The sequence below is a fragment of the Dromiciops gliroides genome, chromosome 1 (genome assembly GCF_019393635.1).
Source record: "Dromiciops gliroides isolate mDroGli1 chromosome 1, mDroGli1.pri, whole genome shotgun sequence".
NCBI classification, from domain to species: domain Eukaryota; kingdom Metazoa; phylum Chordata; class Mammalia; order Microbiotheria; family Microbiotheriidae; genus Dromiciops; species Dromiciops gliroides.
In genome coordinates this window covers 179,675,085-179,699,066 of record NC_057861.1, presented here as the reverse complement: position 1 = coordinate 179,699,066, position 23,982 = coordinate 179,675,085, and the positions used below count along the sequence as shown (strand labels likewise).

Here is a 23,982-nt window from a genome sequence, read left to right as displayed (position 1 = left end):
GATGGGGCAGAGAGAAAGAGGTAAGAGAGAAAGCAGCAAACATGATCAGATAAAAATAAAAGTTTAGAAGCTCCTCCTTCAAACTGTATATCAGAAAAATGCCCAATTAAGGCTAAAGCAAGTGAAAACAGCTCACTTGAATTGTAGCCCCCTGCCCCCTTTTTAATATAAGGATATAAGGATGTATATCAGAGGGTATCTTCAGCAAGCAGTCGGGGCCTGCCATGTACTTTTTAACCATGGGCAACCCATGTTTATTTTCTGGGGCCCTAAATGTAAAAATGACCTCTTTTTTTTTTCTTCAAAGAAAGAATCCACATTATCTGTTGCATCTGTACATGCAATTTCTTTCTTTTTTTTTTTTTTAAAGGGCAGCTGTGTTGACCTTATTTCTTATAGCAGCCCTGTACTTTTGGTCTTTTTTTCCCTCTTCTTTCTTTCCCCAAATGCATCTTGTACTCTCAGAGTTTTCTTTCTACCCTTCCCAAACATGATTAATGCTAGTTTTATCTCAGAATGGAGTCTTCAAGCAGTGTGCTCTTTCTTCCAACTGTACAGAATTCCTTCCTGCACAAAATGCTTACCCGGCAGCTTAGCTAACCAGCTGTATTTAAGAGAGAAAGAAGCCATGTCTTAGGCTGAGGGAGCATTCTCTTGCTTGTAGATGCTTCAGTAAATTCCAGTGTCTTTAAATGAGAGTGTAAATGTAGAGGACACAAACAAATGGGTGTGTGCAATCAGATTGGTCTCAGAGTCCAAACTGGTGAAATTCTAATGAAATTAGGCCAAAGCTTCACTCGTCTCCTCCTGCCTTTCCATCGGGGCACTTTAAGTATTGGAGGGTGAGTGGCAAGAATCTTTAGGGGGCAGTAGCACTGCCCCCTAAACACTGACTTTGGAACTCAGAAAGACAGAAGTTATGTTTTCGACTCTCTCATTGGCTTCCTATTTGAACTTGAGTAAATAATTCTTAATTTCTTCAGTGCTGTCCTATTGTATAAGAAAGCCTAGAAATCAGAAGTCTGTGCTTTACTTAGCTTGAAAAGGTGCATATGCTTAAGAAAAGCCAGTGTGAAGGTGATGATTAAAATTCACACACACACACACACACACACACACACACACACACACACACACTCACACACACACAATGAGAAGATAAAGAAAAAAGGGAAGAAGAGAAAACACACATTAGCCCTGTGTAATATACCATCAAGGAATCAGAAAATCACAGAAACAGGGGGCAGCTAAGTGGCTCAGTGGATAAAGCACGGGCCCTGGATTCAGGAGGACCTGAGTTCAACTACAGCCTCAGACACTTGACACTCACTAGCTCTGTGACCCTGGGCAAGTCACTTAACCCTCATTGCCCTGCAAAAAAGAAATCCTAAAGAAAACAAAAACAAAACAACCAGAAAATCAGAGAATCTCAGAGACCAGCTAGTCCAAGACTGACTTGAACAAGAATTATTTTTGCAACATAATTAGCCAAGGGTCATCCTTCTTCTACCTGCAGAACTCCAGTAAGCTTGGGGTGATGTCCCCACATCCCAGGACAGACTATTCTACTTTTAGATGTGTCTAATTATTAGTCAGTATTTCTATAGTTCAGGCTTAATCTTGCCTCTTCTCCCCTAGTTTTCTCCCACTCCCAGTTCTTTCCTGCTCTGGCTAAGCAGGGTAAGTCTTGGTACACAGTCATAGAATTTAAGTACTGGAAGAAACCTTGCAGGTCATCCAGTGCAATCCCTTCTTTTTACACATGACAAGATTATGACCCTATGAGGTTAATGCATTTGCCTGAGGTTCACATTGGTTTGGGGGCACAGCCAGGACATGGGGCAATCCAAAGGGGTGGGGCTTACCTGGAACACTGATGTTTTATTTTGCCAATTGCAAAAAAAGGACTAATTGTGAGGGGAAACATAAAGTTGTCTGTTAAGCACAAGCAGTCACCTTTCATCCTTAAATCCTGGTATATTTTGTGTTCCTAATTCTTTTCCTGTAAGCTTTACCCCTCAAGGAACCCTTTGTCTTCAATATGTCACAGCTTTAATTTTAATAAGTCAAATGGTGACAACTTGATTTAATATTTTTCAAAGTTCTCATTGACATTCTCAAAAATTATAATGGTATATGTTTTAAAAATATTTATTTTAAAGAATGGTGCATGGGCCATCATTTCCTATTACCCCTGAGCCTTTTAGATGTAGCTTGAACTATTTCCCCTTAAGCTCCCAATGCCCAACAGAAGACCAGGACTAGGAGAATAAAAAAGTGCAACCACAGCAGAGGAGCACATATTTAATAAATTAATCAGAGGAGCAGTCAGTACAATCCTTTAGAGTTTCAGTTCAGGGGTCATGCGATCCTGTAACAAGGACCTACTGACTGGTCAGCACAACTCAGGATATACTGTCTAGGCTGGAAACTTAGACTGGGAAACGTTCAAACCCTATCACTCTGGTGAACTGTTTTATTTATTTGCCCAAAGTAAGTCAAGACCAATGGTAAGAGTTAGTTGGGATGCCCATCATTCAAGCAGATGAGGGGAATCTGGGAGTTGTGATTATTTGGAAGGACTTGGCTCTGGACTTTCAGATGGAATTTTTGGTGTGAGTGAATAATACATAGCAATTTGATCCAAGTTTTATTAGAGAAAAACAACCATATACTTAAGAAAATATTTATGACTCATACTCTCTTTAGTATCATTTACTGTTAACTTCACAGAAAGTTTCCATTTGATGTCTCATTGCAATTCTTTGGCTACTTGGCAAAAATATAAACACACACACCTTTGAAAGTGAGGGAGGGGTGATGCACAGTTGTTCATCCAAAGCATGGAAGGGTAGGTCGTTATTTCCAATCTTGGTTCTTAGAACCATGTCCTATGATGAAAGGTTGCTTAGCCTGGAAAACAGACAAAAAGAGGATAGAAGAGCCAGTTTTCAGGTGTCTGAAGAAATTTCATGTGGAAGAAGGATTAGATTTATTCCTGTGGCCCCCAAAGACAGAAATAGGACCAATACTTAGCATTAGTGACTTATTTAATAAATGCTTGTTGATTGATTGGTCGATGGATGGAAATGGGTAGAAGATGGAAGCAGACAGACATGGGCTAATTATAAAGGAAAAACTCCCTGATGTTTATTGCTATCTAAAAGTGGAATATGTTGCCTTATTAGGTAGCAATTTCCCTGTCACTGGTGAGTTTTCAGGCTGAGCCTGGGTGACTACTGGTAAGAATTCTATAGAGGGAATTCAAGTTAAAGATAAGATTGGACTGGATGTTCTCAGAGGTTCCTTTGACTATATAACAAATTGTGTGTATATTTTAGATGAGGTCTTTTAGTGATGATATTTTCTTCTTTCCTAACTGCCAGGTAGGCCAGTCAGTCGACAAGCATTGTTTTTATTAAGTACCTACTATGTGCCAGACATTGAACATCATACCATCCCTGGCCTGCTAAGGCACTCTTATAATATCACTAAAAGTGTCTTTGGAAGTCAGGTTACTTGAGATACTTGGTAGAGCATTGGCTAGCTAACTTCTGGATCTACTATGGTAAGCTTCAAAAAACATCTCTTGTAATAAGATGACAAAGGGGCTGAGAAGGATGATGATGGCAACTCTCAGAATGATGATGCAAGAAGAATAAACTTGTATGATGGAGATGTTGGTAACATGTAATTCTGGAGCCAAACACTGTGGTGCAGTGGTTAGAGTGTCAGCCCTCAAGTCAGAAAGAACTGAGTTCAAATCCAGTCTCAGACACTAGCTATGTGACCCTGGACAAGTCACTTAACTTCTGTTTGTCTCATTTTCCTCAACTGTAAAATAGAGATTATATTAGCACCTTCTTCTTATCAGGGTTGTCATGAGGATCAGATGAGATAGTATTTGTAAAAAGTGCTTAACACAGGCATGTGGTTGGAGTTGGGTAATTTGGAGTTGTTCTGTTTTGCCTGTATGAACAGTCTCCATTTCTTTATTATGAAATACTGAGTGCCTACTTTGTGCATGTCAAAATATTAGAAATTGGCCCCTACCCAAGGTTTCAAAACTATGTATATTACAGCTGCTTCTTGGGTTACTCATTTAGGATATTTGTCATTTCACTGCTCATTAGTATTTTCACCTGATGATATGCTGGGAAAAGGTTGGAGATGGAATTAAGATCTTCCAGTTTTACTGCATCAAAACCTCATTAATTCTGACCCCCTGCTAAACTAGAATTTGTGATAATTTAGACAGGTCTAGGTTGAAATTTGCCTTCCATCTATGAAAAAAGGTTTGCTCTGCTAATGAGTAGTGTAAATAACATGGAGAAAGGTAAATGTTTAGACGACTCAAGAGAGGAAAACTGTTTTCAAGTACTTTAAAAGTCTCTGTTGGCATCCAGACAATGGGATAATTATAAGTAATCCTAATCTATTCATTAAATACTTCGTTAGCCATTAGGTACTGATACTGTATGCACTTGGAAGAAATAAAGCTGAATTGATTAAAGAAAAATCTGTAATTGAAACATATTTCTTTCTGACCAACAGCGGTCCCTGTGATTTATCTGAACTTGTTTGTGACTGGTAGAAGATCTGATGAATTGAGCTGAAATTTATGTTTAAGAGGAAGTTTGAGGATTATTTGTAATTTTCACTTATTCTGTTCTCTATGAATTTATCTAATTGTAAATTGAAGACTTATTTGGCCAGTAAAATATTTTCAGTGTTATTCTTATGATTTATAAATAATTTAAATAATATTTTGACCCAGATCTGACCAACTCTGCATGAACTCCCATGAAATGGGAATCTGGCCTCTAAGGTTTGAAATGTATAACCTTTTCTGAAGATATTATTCAAGAAATAAGTTGCTATAACCCCTGTCCACACACTTGAAGACAACCTTTTGAAGACTATTTGCCATATTGTTTAGATACAGAGGTAGTATTCTCAATACCACTCAATACCAAGATTCCATGAGCTTAAAGATCTTAGAGTTTCAACTGGAGAAGGAGGAACAGCATGACATAATGTACAAAAAACTAGACTTGTAGTGAATAAGACAGGATCAAAGGTACCTCAGACACTTACTTAGTAGCTGGGTGATCCTGGACAAGTTTCTCTGCCTCACTTTCCTCATCTATAAAATGAGGGGGTGGGGGGGGCAGCTAGATGGCGCAGTGGTTAAAGCACTGGCCCTGGATTCAGGAGTACTTGAGTTCAAATCTGGCCTCGGACACTTGACACTTACTAGCTGTGTGACCCTGGGCAAGTCACTTAACCCCAATTGCCTGCAAAAAAACCCCCAAACAAACAAACAAAAAAACAAAAACACCCCAAAAAACAAACAAATTTAATGTAGGGGGCAGCTAGGTGGCACAGTGGATAAAGCACTGGCCCTGGATTCAGGAGTACCTGAGTTCAAATCCGGCCTCAGACACTTGACACTTGCTAGCTGTGTGACCCTGGGCAAGTCACTTAATCCCCATTGGCCCGTAAAAAAAAAAAAATTAAAAAATGAGGGGGTGGGCCTTGACTTCTGAGATCCCCTCCAGCTATAGATTTGTGATCCTGTTATCCTTGCTCTGATGCACACACACACACACACACACACACACACACACACACACACACACACATACACACACTCATACACACAATCTATATACAATGCCAATGCCTATGCCTACATCTACATCTACATCTACATCTATCTATATTGTCGGTGTGACCCTGGGAAATACATTCTCTCATGCCCTTAGGCAGCCATCTGAGATTACAAATTTCAGAGCAGGTTCCCATTTACATAGCTATGGAGTAGTAGTTTTGTAATTAGTACTAACTAGTATTGAAATCATAAATCTGGTCTACAAACGAGGAAGAATGGCCCGTTTTTCTGTGTCTTCCACTGGCAAACCCAAAAGACATTCCATGTTTGCATTTCAAATTACAATTGACATAAAACACCCAAATATTTCATAAATTGTGTTGATGACTCTGCTACAAGTGATCAAGTGCCCTTCATGGCAGTGTACAGTGCTTAGCAGTCCTTCTTATTCCTCACAGCTTAATTGAGCGTGGATGCCCTATATCATACAGAATCTTAACTGAATTCCTTAAGCCCGTCTCTCTAGTGCCAACAGAGGTTCCTGTAGGGGATTCCCTTGCCCTTTACCACCCTGCCCTCTTGTTTGGCTGCTGTATTTTCTAAGCACAGTGAGTGGGGCTATGACCTGCAGCTCTGCTTGGATTGATGATCTTCATTGGTCAGGCTCTGATAGCCCAGCTTTTTACAAAAGAGAACTTAGAAAATAACAACAACTGTAACTCCTTCTCTGATTAAAATGAAAATTGCAACATAGTGAACACAAAAGGTTCCTTTAGGGGGTCACATTAATAGAAAAGGAATTACGAACACAAAAAGTTCCAGGCTTTGAGGTCATGCCTAACAGCCCTTTGGGAAAAAGGCCCTTTTTCAGACTTGCAAAAATATTAGCATTCCACTGAGTTAGTCCCTTATCTTGCTTGGACTATACAGGTTCATGTATAACAACAAGAAGAAGGATCAGGAAGAAGAAGGAGGAGGAGGGAGTTAATAATTGAAATGCACTTGGCACAGTGCCTGGCACCTAGTAAGCACTATATAAATACATAACTTCATTGGTCAGTCCCTGAAGGCAGGCCCTGTCAAAGACCAACTTGGATCATTTCAGAGAGTTTAAAATGAAAAAAGCTGCAACTCTGCTAGGGTGGCCAGGGGCATCCAGGTGTTTGGAATACATTGTGTATTTTAAAACTTTTTAATCAAAACAATCAACCTTTGAGGAATAAAAACAAACACAAAATAAATGTTAGCTATATTGTGATAGCTAATATTAATATGTAGTTTACTATGTGCCAGGAAAAATGCTAAGTGCTTTACAATTATTATCTCATTTAGAGAAGAAATAATATTAGACTTGGAATTTTGAGACCTGAGTTCAAATCCTTGCCAGTTACTAGGTATATACAATCATATCAAGTTATTTAACTTCTCTCTGCCTCAGCCTCCTCATTTGTAAAATGGGAATAATAGTGAACTTGCTGTGCCTATGTCACTGGATGAGGAAAGTACTTTGTAATCATAAAGTACTTTGCAAATGTTAGTTGCAATGTGGAGTGTGTGTGTGTGCGCGCGTGTGCGTGTGCACGCACGTGTGCATGCATGCACAAGACAGAAAGAGAGAGTGAGAGAGAGAACTCACTAACTTGGAAAAAGAAAAAAGTTTTTAAAAAATGAAGATTTTTGAGCCCAGATATTTTTGATTCAGTTTGGATTCTTTGGGGACATAGCTTGAGTTGGCTTTGTTTGATCTGTGCTAATTTAACCTTGAAATTGGACAGGACTGAGCTGATTCTCCATACCTTTTCTTTTGTCATCAATTCATTTATATTTTGGTGAACGATTGTCTAGCTTTCCTCACTTTGCATTTCATGCTTTTCTGTAGATGTTTTTTTTTTTTCCTTAAGAAATCTGTCCTTAAATTAACAGTTACTCAGCTGGAGTGAAAACATGTAATAGTAGCTACTAATAGTAGCTACTACTAGAGGTTTTGGAGAACTGAATAAACATTGAAAACTCAGCCTGTGTTCTGGAGAATGAGTCAAACATCCAAAAAATACAAGAAGTACATCTTGAAGTAAGAAAGACTCTGGAGACCATGCAATGAATGAATTGTAACATTATTCCTTCTCAGATTTGGCTGGATAACTGAGTAAGACTATGGAAGAATTTTCATAATTTCCAATTCCATAGACAGAAATTTTTCTCTTTTGAAAAGAGTATTCAGAAAATAAGTCTTTTAGCTAGCAGAAATAGTTTATAAATCTGGGGTGCATTGATGCACAGTTATGATTTTTTATTTCATCTTCTCACCCAGCAAACACTCTGAATGATCTCTAGGTCAACTCTTAGTGGTGAAGAAAAGGCATTTTTACAACATCATGTGGCACAACTGTCCCAGAGGTTCATGTCATCAGTTTTCTTCTATCTCTGCCAGTTGGTCATCTTACCCAAATTTTGTTTAGGAAAGGATTTTTCCTCCATTGTAACTTCTTCATTTCAGGTAAGATTCATTTGGAAGGGTTAAAATTAAGATACAAAAGATATTACTTTTCTGACTCACTGTCTTCAGCCATACCTCCCTCTGGAAAATAATACCCTCGAGTGGCTAAGTAGTCTGTGGCTTCTGGCTGATTTGGTATACTTGATGGATAGTCTCCAAGGGATTCTGGGAGAATTGTCCTCAGCCAGCAAGGATGGATAGTATAGAAATGAGAGCAATTACGCTTATTTTATTAACTTGACTCTGTTGTTAAAATAATTTTAAGTATGTTGAAAGATGCTTTGAGAATTGGGAGCAGGCTACTCCTTGGATTGCTTTTCACTGTAGCAGGTGGAGAGCTGGAAGCCTAGAGGGCTGAAGAGATTTATCTCCCAGGTTGTGGCATAATTATGGAGCATGCAGTAGAATGCTGGATTCAATACTTACTTTGCCATCCTGTCAGAGTTTTGGCTTGTCTCCCATACTTGAGAGGCTCTCTCAGCTCTTGTACAAGTTGAGATTTCATGAATTTTCTTTAGGTTAATACTGAGGAATCCATCCTTGCCATTTTTTTTTCTATTTTATTTTTAGCAGAGTTTCTTTGAGGCTCATTCTTTCCCGTGTCTACTTTATTTATATTTATTTTAATTTAATTGTTTTGGCGGGTCAATGAGGGTTGTGGCTTGCCCAGGGTCACACAGCTAGTAAGTGTCAAGTGTCTAAGGCTGGATTTGAACTGAGGTCCTCCTGAATCCAAGGCCAGTGCTTTATCCACTGTGCCATCTAGCTGCTCCTCCCTTGTCTAATTTTTTAAAAGATTTAAATTTTAATTTTAATTTAAAACATCATTTTATAATTTGGAAGGTACTGTGCTTTGCTCAGGGGCAGCTAGGTGGCATAATGGACAGACAGACCACTGGGCTTAGAATCAGGAAGACTCAATTTTATGAGTCCAAATCTGGATTCAGTCACTTGCTAACTGTGTGACCCTGGGCAAGTCACTTTACCCTGTTTACCAAAGTTTCTCATCTGTAAAAAGAGCTAGAGAAGGAAATGGCAAGAAAACCCCCAATGGGGTCATGAAGAGTTTGAAACAACTGAACAACAACAAAATGTTTTTTCTCACCTGGTCTGTTATAAATAATTTAAGAAAACAATGGGTCTAAAGAGAATGATTATGATAGCTGTGGATTTGAATTTTATTAATTTAAGAAACATTGAGGAACTTTCAGAGTTGCTTCAAACAGAATGACTTTGCATCTAAGAGTTTCATCTTCTCCACTGAAGTCATCCTGTTTGAAACTAAACCTTGAAAGGTCCTCCTCACTGTTCTAGAACTTCCATGAGAGCCAATATTAGTACAGCCATGTTCTCAGTAGAGAAGGACGGGAATACAGATATGGAGATGAAGAGTATGTTAAACAGAAACAATCAACTTGTGTTAAATATTTGGTCAAACTGTTTGGCTGAAGGGATATTTTTTTAATGGCTTTTAGGTTTAGCAATTAAGGAAGTCACATGGTCTAAGTCAAATTTCCTTTAAGCAAAGAAGTCCACTCTGTTATTAATTTAAAAAACACATACTAAGAAGTTAAAATTGTGTAATTATCTTAATACGAAGGAACCTCTTTTCTGACTAAACATTGGATCTTGTTCTGTTGAATGTAGGGAATCTGGCCAGGCAAGCTTAAGGAAATGTAGCCTACGCAAGGGAATTTGTTAGATTTCTAAATAAAAGGTTTAGTTATATGGGTAATGTACAGCATGCCATGTGGGTATAAATGTGCAATGGTGTCTCATCTCTTGGTGTGTCTCTTAAGTACAATTGTCTCTCACTTCAAACTGTAGATACAATCCTAAAAAGTTATATGTAAAATGAATCGTTGCAAAGCAAATTATTTTCTAAATATAAAAGGAGACCCCACTTTTCCGATGAATCCTCTGTGGGATCACTTTTTAAAACATAGAGGCCTTCTTAGATCTGGGTACACTTGTGATTTTTGTATAGGAAAAGATAAAATTTAATGACCATATTTTTAAAAAAATTTCCTTTCCCTTTTAAAAAATAATTGTAAAGAATGTGAAGTCTTAACATTTTAAATTGTTTTAGTTCCTAAGGTGTGCTAATAGTTACAATGTTCAACTGCAAACTTTTTTCTTTAACAGCTGACTGTCATACACTGAACATTAAATAAATCTCAAGTATCTGAAGCATAGCCTAGAAATGTTATGTAAAACCACCTCGAGCATTATGTAAAACATCTGTATTCTTGATTACTAGATGTGCCATATTAAAGTAACCAAATAGTCGTGTGGGTGGACACGTATGTGTGCCTTCTCTGATAGGAGCAAAATTATTCTATCGTTCTTTTTTCCTCTTGGCATAGCAGACCTCGTTGGGGCAGAGGATGTCACTTGTATATATAAAATCATCCTGCATGAATGGAGATTATGGGAAGACAGCTGGAAAAGCCAAATGGCCGCAGTTCCAACATGTCAAATGTACCAAAGTGACTACAGATGCCAAGTGACAAAATATTAATTTTTATTGTGGTAACCATTGATAGTGTTTGGCAAGGCTGATCCAGAATTGAATTCGATTACAGTTATGACTCAAAAAGGCTTTCATAATATGAGATATTTTCACTGCGTATAATTTTAGCTTTTTCCCATGTCACTGTGCTTTCTTTCAGCAGAAGAAAAAGGGCCAAGAAAAGCGGTAGTTTTAGTGGCTCCCTTTTCAGAATCAATTTTGCAGACAAAATGGGAAAGCCTCTCGTTTGTTCTTAGCACATATTCTGCAAGTGCTTCCTTGTGCTTTTCCACATCTAGATTTTTTTAAAATACATTTAATTTTTTTCTTAGACATTTTCAACACCTGGGTTGAGCAGCATAGGAAAGTGGTCTTTGAGTTAGTGAAAAAGAAAATAGCCTATGTACTTGTTTTAGTAGATTCAGAATATGGCTCTGTTCTTATTTTACTTTCTTGTGAATTTTCAAAGTTTTCCCATTGACCTCACTCCTGGCCCTTTTATGCATTTAGAGGACCTGATTAATACATGTACATCCTGTTGCTCATTCACAGATACCTAATTCTAATGTACCATTTTGGAAAACTATAAAACATGTGATGAGAATTCCAACTTTCTTTCTTTGCTTTCATGGTAGCATAGTGTGTGAGATGATACTTTGAGTAGATTGGTGGAAGTATTCCCTGCACCCGCATAGATCTCTCTCACACACACACACACACACACACACACACACACACACACACACACCTCCATCCCTATCGTACTTGGGCCTTCGTGAATCACTGGGTAGCCATCTGTCTAATGTTTAGTCTTTCTGGACCTACAGTGAAGCCTTTCCATAGTGGGATGAATGTGACAGAGTTAATGCTCCACTCTCATGACTTTCAGGGACTTGGGGTCATGGCCTGGATGCTATGGAACCCCAAAGAATGATGTCATTGGATTTCACTTTGAAGCACTCAAAAATAATGTTGTAGGAATTTCAGCATCAAATTGTTATGGAATGGAGGGATTCTTCTAACTTCCTGATGTAAAGCTATTGCTTTCCCTATATTTAGACATCAGTTAGCTTGCGGGTCTCTTGACACCTCATAGAGTGAGTGCTCTTGCCACTACACCAAGTTGGAAATCAATTTGATATCATTGGAGAACTAAATGAGGACCCCCTTGTGGATTATTTTATCAGCAAGTTTTTAAGTAGGGAACTTACAGGGATTTGGAAATAGGAGGAGAGGTGGGAAGGTTGACAACTTGTTAGGCCTAACAAGCATTAACCACAGTCATAAAATGGAAATTAGGAATACTTCTTTCAAGAGTAGAGTGACCATTTCCAAAAAGGTTAAATCATTACAAAATAAGACAAAATTCCTCTCAGAGAGCAAGTGGTGGGTAGTATGCTTAATTTACTGAAGAAAATAGATTAATTTCTCCAACAGTAAAACTAAGATAACAGCCATTATAATTTTGGGGGAAGAAAAGAACAAGAGTGGCAGGAAAAAAGAAAATGCCTAATTTCTGTGTAAATACTGCTTGAATTTGGGAAGTGCTTTTAGTTGTCTTTTTTTTTTTTGGCAGGGCAATGAGGGTTAAGTGAGTTGCCCAGGGTCACATAGCTGGTAAATGTCAAGTGTCTGAAGCCAGATTTGAACTCAGGCCCTCCTGAATTCGGGGCCAGTGCTTTATCTACTGCACCACCTAGCCGACCCCTTAGTTGGCTTTCAAGAAAGGGATCATTAACTTCTTTGGATGCGGTCCTGTGTTGTCACACAATTAGAAGGCCAACAATTTGAGGCAGACAGGACTTTGACTAATGGGAGAAATAGTGGATGGGTAGTGTCATAGAGTTCATTGTATCTTTCTGTGGAGTTCTAGTTATCCCACATTGTGTGTAGTGGATTCACAGGCTAGGTGGAGAAATTCTGATTTCTAGATGGGTTGGACTAGGGTCATTGGCCATATCACCTCAGTTCCTAAATATACCCTCATACAGAACATGGAGAAGGGATATACTGGAAGTAAAAACATAATGGAACCAATCTGTGGAGGCCCTTATGTGGCTAACCATATGATGTGATCATTTTGTGTCAGTTAATCAACAAGCAGTTATTCAGGGTTTACTATGTGCCAAACACTGTTAAGTATTAGGGATGCAGAGAAAGCAAAAACATTTCTTCTTTCAGGAAGTTCTGTCTAATGGGGGAGACCATTTGTAAGCAACTAAGTACAAACAGACAGACAGACAGACAAACTATATATATGTGCATGTATGTATGTATGTATATATGTGTGCATGTACATATACACATGAACATATATGTGTACTATATGTTATGGGGGAAAGAAGGAGGCGGGGAGAGAGAGAGAGAATGGAAAGTAAATTTATAGGGAAAAGTATTAACATCAAAGAGTACTACTGAGAAAGGCTTCTAAGATTGGGTCAAAGGAAAAGGGAGAAAAGAGCTTAATGGTGGACATTATTTGCTGAGAAGTTTAGTTAAGTATTAGGTACTTTGGTGTTTTTTTTTCTTTTTTTGGAGAAAAGTGGTTGTCTTTCTTTGAGGGGAACAGAATTAGTACTTCTACTGAAATAGATCAGTTTTTCTAGCCTTCCTTGATATGTTTATTGAGAAGTCCAGGCTTTCCTTGCTTTTCCTTACCAATTTTCAACAAAGAATATGAAAAGGTGATAAACATGAAAAAAGAAGTCATTGCGTGTGTGTGTGTGTGTGTGTGTGTGTTATATGTTTTGTGGTGGGGAGGGCATCTTCCTTATGTCATTTACACCCATCTGTCCAAATTTATTCAAAACATCTAGAATGCCATGGCAAAAACAAAAACAAAAAACATAATCCTTCTGCTGAAATCTCCAGTATCATTTAAAAAAAATTATTGTGGTATTTCAAACAGGATAGGAACTTAAACTTTATTCAGAAAAGCTGTAATAGAGCTAAGAACTCAAAAGACCTCTTAAGTCTGTATTCAGATAGTAGGGTTCCTATCAAAGTGTAGGATGAAGTCTGTGTGAGGGAGCTATTTATTCTATAATACCATTAACACATAGGGATCTTTGGACCATTTTCTTTTTTGGTAATAGGCCATTGTTTTCTTTCTGGTTGTTCATTCTTAGCTTGACAGTTATCTGGCTGGTTTGGCTGATGATTTTTCTATTTCAATATTACATGCTTTCTTAAAGTTATTGTCATGTATTAGTCTACATGCATCATAAATTTGAATGCACTAATAAATAATTGTTTCCTCTGACATTTTTTGACAGTGCATTGCTATGCTTAGCAGTCTATCATGAAGGCAAAATGGGATCTATCAGTCTGTGAAAACAAGGTAAAGTGGCTGTCTCTTTCTATTCTCTTAAAGTGTATAGAATATGCATATTTACCTTGACCAGGGGGATTTTTCTGATGTGGAAATTCTGGTGATGATGCAGAATAAAAATAGCAAAGAGTGAATAAAAACAGATGACTTCAGAGAATTAACACTGTCTGCTAAGGAGCATTTGCCTTGTGTATTCATTTGAGGCATTACATTTCTCGTTAACTGGACTTGATGGCATGCAGTGATCGGTGACAGCGAACAATCTAGAATAATTAAAGTAGGCATAGTGGTTTTTAAATAGCAATTTAACCTTTTCCCCATTTCTCCATTGATTGTCCCATTTGGAGATTCCACATGAAATACTGAGTGTGAATGCAAGGACTTATAAACACATATGTACAGATTTATATTCACACATATAAAAGGGTATGATAATTGAGGTTGATACAGCTGAAGACAACAGCAGGGGAAAAAATGTTCTCTCTTACTAACATCGCAGTGTTAAAATTCTTGGCAGCTTTCTTGGTCCCGCTGTAGCTGTTGGTTTACATTTTGATAATTTACCAAAGAGTATATAATATTTAATTCCTGTTAGGGTTGTGCAACAGAACTCAGCAGCTCCAGTAAAACAGCTCAAATATGAAAAATAAGGCACTTCCTCTAGGGACTAGCAGCTCAGTAACTCCCTCTGTTTGTCTGTGGGTATGAGCATGACCTGAAGGTTAGAAACTTTGGGAAGGAAGAAGAAAAATGGATCATGTCATAGAGCTAACAGGAAAGGAGATGCTTCACATTCCGGCTTCATTTGTAGTTCGGTTTTTCCTTCCTTAAAGAGGTGGTATTTGGCCTTGTATCGCCCTAGTATGGTAGGGAAGGCAGTCAGTGAACTTCCGGTGCCCTCTTTGTCATCTCACCCCTGTAATATTAATAAGTAAGGTTCATAGTTTTGCTTGTTAGGCCGAATTTTTTCTGAGTACTAAGCAACTGTTGCCCAGTAACAGTGGAGGAAAAACTGCTGCCGGTTTCTGAAAGTCTCTGATATTCCCCCTTCCCTACTCAGAATGAATTGTCATCATAAAGATTTGGTGGTCCAGAGGAACTGGAAGCATTACCTACATAAGCTGCTGTTAATGTTTTCTTTGCACTGGTCTTCAGGCTGCAGAATGGAGAAGCTGGAGTCATTTTCCTCTTTTGTCTGGGTCTTTGAGAAGCTAGCCTAATGTAAGGATAAGAACTTTGCCTTTTATCCTTAGGGGAAACTGGGACTAGTTATATCATTGTCTAAATAAATCCCTAGGAGAATTAGGTTTCTTAAAATATATTGGTTGCTATACCCGGACTAACACCATTAGGTGAAGGTATGTGTGTTGAATATCAGCAGAGTGATCATCTTGCTATGCTTTAATTGCCTTTCTGAGACATGGCCTAGGATTTCTGAAGGAACTCAGTTCAACTCTCCTGCCGCCCACTCCTCCCCCACCCCCCAATTTATAGGTGGGGAAACTGAGGCACAGATCTGTGACTTTTCAAGAGGTCACATACTTAATTAATATTACAGTGGGGGCTTTGTTCCAGGTCCCCTGATTTCCAAGTTCTATGTTTTTCCATAAGCACATATTGACACTAGAGATTTGTGATTCTCATCTATGGCAGATGATAAGCTTTGTTGACTAATGGAAGTATTGCTGTTTGGTGGTTTTTGTTTCCTAAACTGCCTTCACCAATTAAATTCAGCTCATAGGTGGGTAGTTAAGGTACTGAAACAATTTTGGGGAAGTGACAGCCTTAGCTCCTGCAGTGAGATGACTCCTTGCCCAGACACTTCTTGTTATTTTTCAATTGTTTCCGTCATGTCCAACTCTCAGCAACCCCATTTGGTGTTTTCTTGGCAGGTACTGGAGTGGTTTGCCATTTCCTTCTTGAGCTTATTTTACAGATGAGGAAACTGAGGCCAAAAGGGTTAAGTGATTTGTCCAAGGTCACACAGCTAGTAAGTGTCAGAGTTCAAATTTGAACTCAGGTCTTCCTGACTCCAGGCCTGATACGCTGTGCCACCTAGTTGCCCAGATAGTAGACAGGGTCTGTAGTCTAGTGGATCCCAAACCCTATACTCCCCAGGCACTGCCCTTCAGGGGAGGAGATGGATAAAGAAACTTAAGCTAACAATTGAATATCCAGGTTTATATACTGGGTATTTCGTTATGAGGTTTAGGACTCTTGGAATTGGTTTTGAGAAAAGCATCCCCCTAGGAAGAATTTCATTATTGATCTCCATTTCATTAATGATTCTTGTTTGCAAATGCTGAAATGAGAGTATTTAGATAGTAAATGACCACTATTGACTCCCATAAGTAGTTAATTTAGCTATATAGTTTGAAATGTGTACATGTTGGAGGGCTGAACAGACTGCAGCTGAAGGTGGTGAAGGAATACAGCATAGTTTTTATTTTTCATGGGCGCTTGCCTTGGATGGGTGGACTCCCCTTTGTATTTGGCTACAGTCAGTCATCTTAATCCCCTAAAACCTAGTGATAAGGGGATTTAAAAGTGGGTGGGAATTTGGGTGGAATTGAACAGACTCAGAACTGGAAGAGACCTTAGAATGCATCTAGTCCCAGCTTCTCGTTTTTCAGATGAGAAAACTGAGGACCACAGAATTCAACTGCCTTACTTAGAGCAATATAGACAGGAAATGAGTAGCAGAGCTGAAATCTGAATGAGGTTGTCAGATTTTCAAGTTGAGTGCATCCTCTATTAGAACATGCTTCTGGGGTCACAAAGATTTTGTGTGGGTACTTACATTTTGAAGATTTCTTTATAAGATGATGTGAGGCAGAACCAGGATTAGAACACAGGACATAAACTTATTATTTACTCAGTTTTAGTCTATGAATCGTTCAAATTTGGATGTTTGGCTTTTCCTTTTCAAAAACAAACAAACAAACAACAACATAAAAACATGCATGAGTGTACCAAACCTCCATCTCAGACAGACTGGAAAGAAAACTGAAAGGGGAATCAGGAGACCTGTATTCTAATCCCAGGTCTAATAATTAGCTGTGTGACCTTGAACAAGTTGTATCCCCTCTTGAGGTTAGGGCTCAATTTCTCCAAATGTTAAAAAAAAAAAAAGGAGGTCCTAAGACTAAGATCATATTTTGTTTTTGTTGGCTGGCAGAGAGCAATCATGCTGTGCACAGAGTGAGTCCCTGTGGCTTTGAGCAATGCTTCCACTTAAATGATATTAGCAAATCACACTTACCCTGTATTCCTGTATTAAGTGGAATTTAGAGAACTGCTTTACACATGAATACACACTCACATAACTCTTTACCAATAAGGGGGTGTTATCCCTTTGTTCCCTTTTCCTTTAAAAAAAAATTTGTGAGTAAGCTAATTGTATAGGAATGTCTTCGAAATCTGTTCCTGTAAACACAGGATTTGTGAATTGAAATAGAGGAAGCAATGCTGATCAGCATTGTCGAAATCACTTCATACAGTCACATAGTTCCCCCAGACAGATACAATTGAGATTCAATAAAATCAGCCTTTTTCTACCACTCCCTTTTCACTCTGAGTGCTGTAAAGTTTAATATGAGCACTTACTTTTTTTTTTTTGCTTTTTTATATAGGATTAATATTTTTACTTTTTTTTTTTTCCATGAGTAGAGATGATTCAGAGAGGGAGAGTTGGGATTAATTGCTTCATCAGCCATGCATATGAGTCATCTCTCAATTGTCTCATTAACCTAAGTGAAAAGAAAAAAAAAAGTTATTTGGTTCCTGGGGCAAGGTTGATCTTCAACAGACTAGCATACTCTTTAGAAGAGCTTGTGGTCATATTTTCATTCATTCACTAAGGAAATGAACAGACTGTAAAACCTCATCACACAAATTTGTGCGAGTAGAGGCCAAAATGGCAAATCTCACTTACCTTGTGACTGTAATGGCATGTCTGATGTCATAGGTGGGATGTTGACAGAAAAGAAAAGGTTTTTTTCTTTTTTTTTTCTGGAGGGTGAAAAGTAAAAAAGAAAAAGTACGTTTGGATGACTTTTCTTCACTGGATTCTTTTCTACCTACTCTTAATTTGATTAACTAGGTAGGAGGTAGTTGGAGTAGAATGAAGAAAATACTATTCCAGATCTTTCCTTAACACTCCTCTTAAGTTTAGCTGAATAATTTGCTAACCAATAGATGAAGAAGAGTCATATGATTGTCTTTTTTTTTTCACACCCCACACAATTTCCACTGAATCTCGTAAGTGTTCACTCTCAGATTTGAAATAGAGTGGAAACTCTCCCCAGGTAACTACTACTGTAGCTGAGGGGGTCCATCCACAGTCTGTCATCACTATTCACAGTTCTGTCTTGGGGGTTGAAAGTATGTCAGAATTTTTGGTTTTGATTTTGGTTCTTAATCTAGGTCTGTGATTTCATATGGGTAGGGAACTCCTAGGATGGACACTCTCTCCACTGATGCCAATCAACAAATTCCTCTGTAATGTCTAGTTTTCAACAGTTGCCTTGGGCATTAAAAAGCTAACTGACTTGTCCTTCCATGTTCACAGAGGTTGTGTGTGTGTGTGTGTGTGTGTGTGTGTGTGTGAGAGAGAGAGAGAGAGAGAGAGAGAGAGAGAGAGAGAGAACTTGAACTAGAGGCCAGACTTTTTTTTTAACTTTTTTTAACTTTTTTCTACTAAATCATATTGCTTCTCTGGTAATAGAAGATAGATAGATAGATAGATGGATGGATGGATAGAAGAAAGATAGAAGATAGATGATAGAGAAAGCTATATGTGTATATATGTACGTGTGCACACGCACACATTTATGTGCGCAGACATATATATACATGTGCATTGTACACATTATATATTACACATATAAATACATGTTACATATATAAATACACATTTATACACACATGCATGCACACAAATGTACATACTATATATAAGTATATATAAATACATAAACATGCACACACATACACACACACATATATATATATATACTCTTAGTAAGTAGAAGTTCACATTTCTTTCAGGCCTAGAAATCTCCAGGTAGATAAAAGTAAAACAAAACAAAACAGAAAGTAAATCCACAGTACACAGAGGTGTTACTTGTCTTTATTTTTGTTTTATCTCCAATAAGAAAATTAAAAAATAGAACTTAACCACTAGTGATAATGCTTTGAATTTATCCTTAATTTCCCTTTAATAAATCACAGAAATTCTACTTTTAGGTCTTTTTCCCAAAGAAATCATGGAGGGGGGAAAGGGACCCACATGTACAAAAATATTTATAGCTGCTCTTTACGTGGTAGCAAGGAATTGGAAGTTGAGGGGGTGCCCATCAATTGGGGAATGGCTGGACAAGTTGTGGTATATGAATACAATGGAATACTATTGTGCTGTAAGAAATGATGAGCAGGAGGAGTTCAGAGAAACCTGGAGGGTCTTACGTGAGCTGATGATGAGTGAGATGAGCAGAACCAGAAGAACATTGTACACAGTATCATCAACATTGAGTGTTGACCTACTGTGATGGACTATATTCTTCTCACCAATGCAATGGTACAGAAGAGTTCCAGGGAACTCATGATAGAAGAGGATCTCCAAATCCAAGGAAAAAAAAAAACTGTGGAGTATAGATGCTGATTGAACCATACTATTTCTATTGTTTTGGGTGCTGTTGTTTTTTTTTTTCTATTTTGAGGTTTTGTATTACTGCCCTGATTTTTTCTCTTATAACAGGATTAATGCAGAAATAGGATTAATGTTATTATGGATATATATATATATATATATATATATATATGTGTGTGTGTGTGCATGTGTATATATATATATATATGTATATGTATATAGATATATAGATATAACCTATATCAGATTACCTGCTGTCTAGGGGAGGGGGGAGGGAGGGGAGGGAGGGAGAAAAATCTGAAATTTTAAAGCTTGTATAAACAAAAGTTGAGAACTATCTTTACATGTAATAGAAAAAATAAAATACCTTATACGTTAAAAAAAAATAAATCACAGAATTGCATAGTTTTCCTTTTATTTTAATGTTAAGCCTCACAGTACTTTATAAAATCATTTCATTATCCCTATTTTCTTGATTTGACAACAGACTCAGTTTGAGACATTCACTACAGATCACCATAAGTTACAGAAGAAGGTCAAGAATTTACACTATCAAGAATTTTTCATTAAGTAGTCAATTTCACAAATTACTTATTTTTATGGAGTACTGGTGATTGATGCTAACTCATGTGAAGGCATAAAACTAAGCAAGACTAATAAGAAATCATTTAAAATTTGACACACTGCTCAGCTAGTAACTAACCATCAGCAACAATTATACTTTTTGAATTCAGGCCAGCATGGAAACTATGAAACCTGCAGTTGAGTAGAAAGTGTTGAAAGGTTGGAAAAGATTGAAGGCCTAGTGGCTTATATATCAACCTGATAAATTCATTAACAATTTGCATTCTTTAGGTATATTAAGTTGAAGTGACCTTTTCTACATCTTAGCTTATGTTTCTTAAATAATATTTGGATCAATAAAGCTGGAAGGCAACACATTAGCATTGTGTATCTTCTAAACTTTTTTTTGTTGTTAGATTAGTGAGCTGTCCTACCTTTCACCTAGAGAGATAAAGAATAATTGTTTTTTGTAATCCTTAACGTGCATGTTTTCTAGGAGGCTGCAAATTAATTTTTCTTTGAAATTGGTAGGTCAAACAACTGATGATCTCACAGAATGATAAAAGTTATTGAAAGCTAAATCATCTTTTTATCACAACTGAACTTTTTTTTTCTTTTTAATACAGACAATTCACTATTTCTTTTGAAAAGGAGAAGCAGTTGCATGGAGTATCCACATAGGCATCCATTTTTGTTTTGTTTTGTTTTGATTTGGCATATACCGATTTTTTTTTTCTGACAGATTTTTACCTTCCTTAATTATGCTTAGCTTACTAATTTAAAAGAAGTTTGTATTTCATGAGTGAACACCAGCTGGGTAGTGGGGAGGTGGGAGGAGGTGACTCAGATTGTCCTGGATGGTTTTTGACAGACTCTTGCTTGAGATTTTAAGATATTCAGCACATGGTCCTCATGAGTTAGTTCTCAGGGCAGCTAGGTGGTGCAGTGGATAGAGCATTGGCCCTCAAGTCAGGAAGACCTGAGTTCAAATGTGACCTCAGACACTTTGATGCTTAATAGCTATGTGATCCTAGGCAAGTCACTTATCCCTGATTGCCTAACGAAAAAAAAAAAAAGACTTGGCTCTTAATTGGAGGGAAAAAAGCAGAGGTGAGGATGATTAAGATAGATGTTGCAGGGACAGCTAGGTGGCACAGTAGATAGAGCACTGGCCCTGGATTCTGGAGAACCTGAGTTCAAATCCGGCCTCAGACACTTAACACTTACTAGCTATGTGACCCTGGGCAAGTCACTTATCCCTCATTGCCCCCCCCCCAAAAGATACATGTTGCAATTAAAAGCATTTTGGGGGGGGAGGGAGAGGGTAGTTATTAACTAATGTAATTTTCTGACTGATCCATTGCAAAACACTTCTTGGCACAAGTATTCTCTCTGTCTCTGCCTGTATTCCACTTTCAGCAAATCAGTATTCGCTGAATACCTACTATATACTCAAAATGATACAAAAAGAAGAGGTAGTAGATGTAACTGTTGGATTTGGGAGGGCTTTTTCTTTCTTCCCTTTTTTGTCCTTTTATGGTCCTCAAGTACTGTTTTTCTGGCTTCTGGCCCATTCTGTACCACCATTGTGAGATGGTATAATGGTAATGACATACATTATGGCTGGGTCATATTTTGCTCTGTGGTTTGTATACTTTTTCATTTGTTCTTAAGGCCTCCTGTTCCTTTCATTTTCAAATGGCATTGCACTTGTGGTTAGGCTGGATGCTGGCAGAGAGAGATGACAGACTTAGGTAGTTATACCTGAAAAGTGACTGCTCAAAGAAACCACCCTGGTGGTTTGGACCCGGACTTTGGGGATTGGATCCAGTTATCCCCAGAAGTAAAATCATCAAGCTAGAGGTGTAAGGGAAACTCCAGGTCTTCTGGTCCAACCCCCTTGTTGTACAAATGAACAAACTGAGGCCTCTAAAAGGGAAATGACTCGTCCAGACAGGAACAACTAACTTTCAAAGAATTAAAGTACAAGAAAATTTGCTTATAATAACACACTCACAAACCTAAACACTTTTACATGTTCCCTTTCATGACTGAAGGGATCTCAGTCCAATCTAGGCCTTTTTAGGGACATTTTTCATTGGGTTTATGGGTAATAAAATAACTGAAGTTGATGTAGTGTGTTTTTTTAAGGCTTGTCTTAGTCTTCTTTCATCCCTATAACAGCCTTGTGAAGTCCATGCTACAGGTATCATTATCCTAATTTTGCAGATGAGACTGAAGCTCAGAGAGATCAAATCACTTTTGCCCTCAGAACACAGGTGGTAGTTCTCAGCAGCAGAAATAGAACATTTTCTGACTCCCAGGTCTAGCACTCTTTGCATTTTGGATAAGGCAGTGAATAGAAAACACAAGATAATAAAATTTACTGTGAGCTCTTTGAGGACAGGGACTGTGTTTTACCCTTCTTATCCTCATTATTTAGCACAATGCCTAACACAGATAAGGGCAAAATGTATAGGGCATGGTAGCAAGGACTTTTTTCAGAGTCAGGAGAACTGGGTTTTCACAAACAAGGAAATTGGGGGGGGGGCAGGTGAAATGACTTGTCCAAAGTCACGTCACACAGCTTCTTAGTAGGAGAATCTGGACCATATATAGATTCCTAATCTTTTTCCTACTGTGTGATATATTTCTTCTTCTTCTTCTTCCTCTTCTTCTTCTTCTTCCAGAGCAATGAGGGTTAACTTGCCCAGGGTCACACAGCTAGTAAGTGTCAAGTGTCTGAGTCCAGATTTATTCATTCATTCATTTGTTTATTTCGGGGGGGGGGGCAATGAGGGTTAAGTGACTTGCCCAGGGTCACACAGCTAGTAAGTGTTAAGTGTCTGAGGCTGGATTTGAACTCAGGTACTCCTGACTCCAGGGCCGGTGCTCTATCCACTGAACCACCTAGCTGCCCCTGAGGCCAGATTTAAGCTCAGGTCCTTCCTGAATCCAGGGCCAGTGCTTTATTGTGTGATATATTTCTACTGCAATTTGTTTGCATCAGAGTCCAGACAACGCCTTTGTAAAAGCCTACGGAAACCAGTCTGTTTTTGACTTCACATGTATTCATTGCTTCCTGGAGTAGTTAGTTGCAAATGCCTCTATCACTGGTATTTCAGTAAGTTGTTTATATTATATGTGGAAACAAAAATCAGAGAACTCTTTTAACCCTTTTAGAGAGAGAAAAGCCCTTAACAGTCTCCTATTTGAATATGGATTAGCTTTATTATTACTATTCCCTCTCCCTTGTCTCTGGAGCCTTTGTATAAATCTGTTTAATGAATCATTTTACATATGGAGTAGAATCTCTTTCCATTGGAAGTTCAAAAGAAAAAAAAATGTAGAAACTACTAAACCAAGTGTGGGAAGTATTTTTTTATGGCAAAGAATCTTCAAGTGCTAAAGATGATTTATGTCAAAAAGACATTTACTTTCATCAGTTTAGAGTATCTTCTTTTTTTTTTATTCTTAAGAAATAACACCCCAAGTTTTAGCAGTAGCCAAGGTATTATTGAACACAATGGATTTTTATCTGAAGAAGTTCTTAGAGGGAGGGTAGGAAGGAGTGTTGCATAGTGCCTTTAGAAGTGGTTTGTAGCACTTGACTGATTCTGCAGAGTGAAAGCCATTTTTTTTTGGAATTGAGAAAGGAGTGCTTAGAAGCTTAAGGCTATATAAGAATGACTGAAAAGACCTGTTCAGCAAACCTTCTGTCCAGTTCCTGGTCCCATGGACAACAATTGATGAGTATGTGTGTTACACCAGTATTACTATCATAACCTAAGGGCTATTTGAGAGTGATTTCAAA

General features: G+C 38.0%; 1 protein-coding gene across 9 annotated transcripts in view; it reads left to right on the top strand.

Annotated features, from left to right (window-relative positions):
* ATXN1 (ataxin 1) overlaps nt 1-23,982 on the top strand; it is a 533,931-nt gene that overhangs the window by 41,872 nt on the left and 468,077 nt on the right. For all 9 annotated transcript variants that reach the window (XM_043964845.1, XM_043964844.1, XM_043964839.1 and 6 more), the window contains one exon: nt 13,899-13,963. The gene's annotated coding sequence lies outside the window, so the exon portion shown is untranslated. The remainder of the gene's footprint in view (nt 1-13,898; nt 13,964-23,982) is intronic.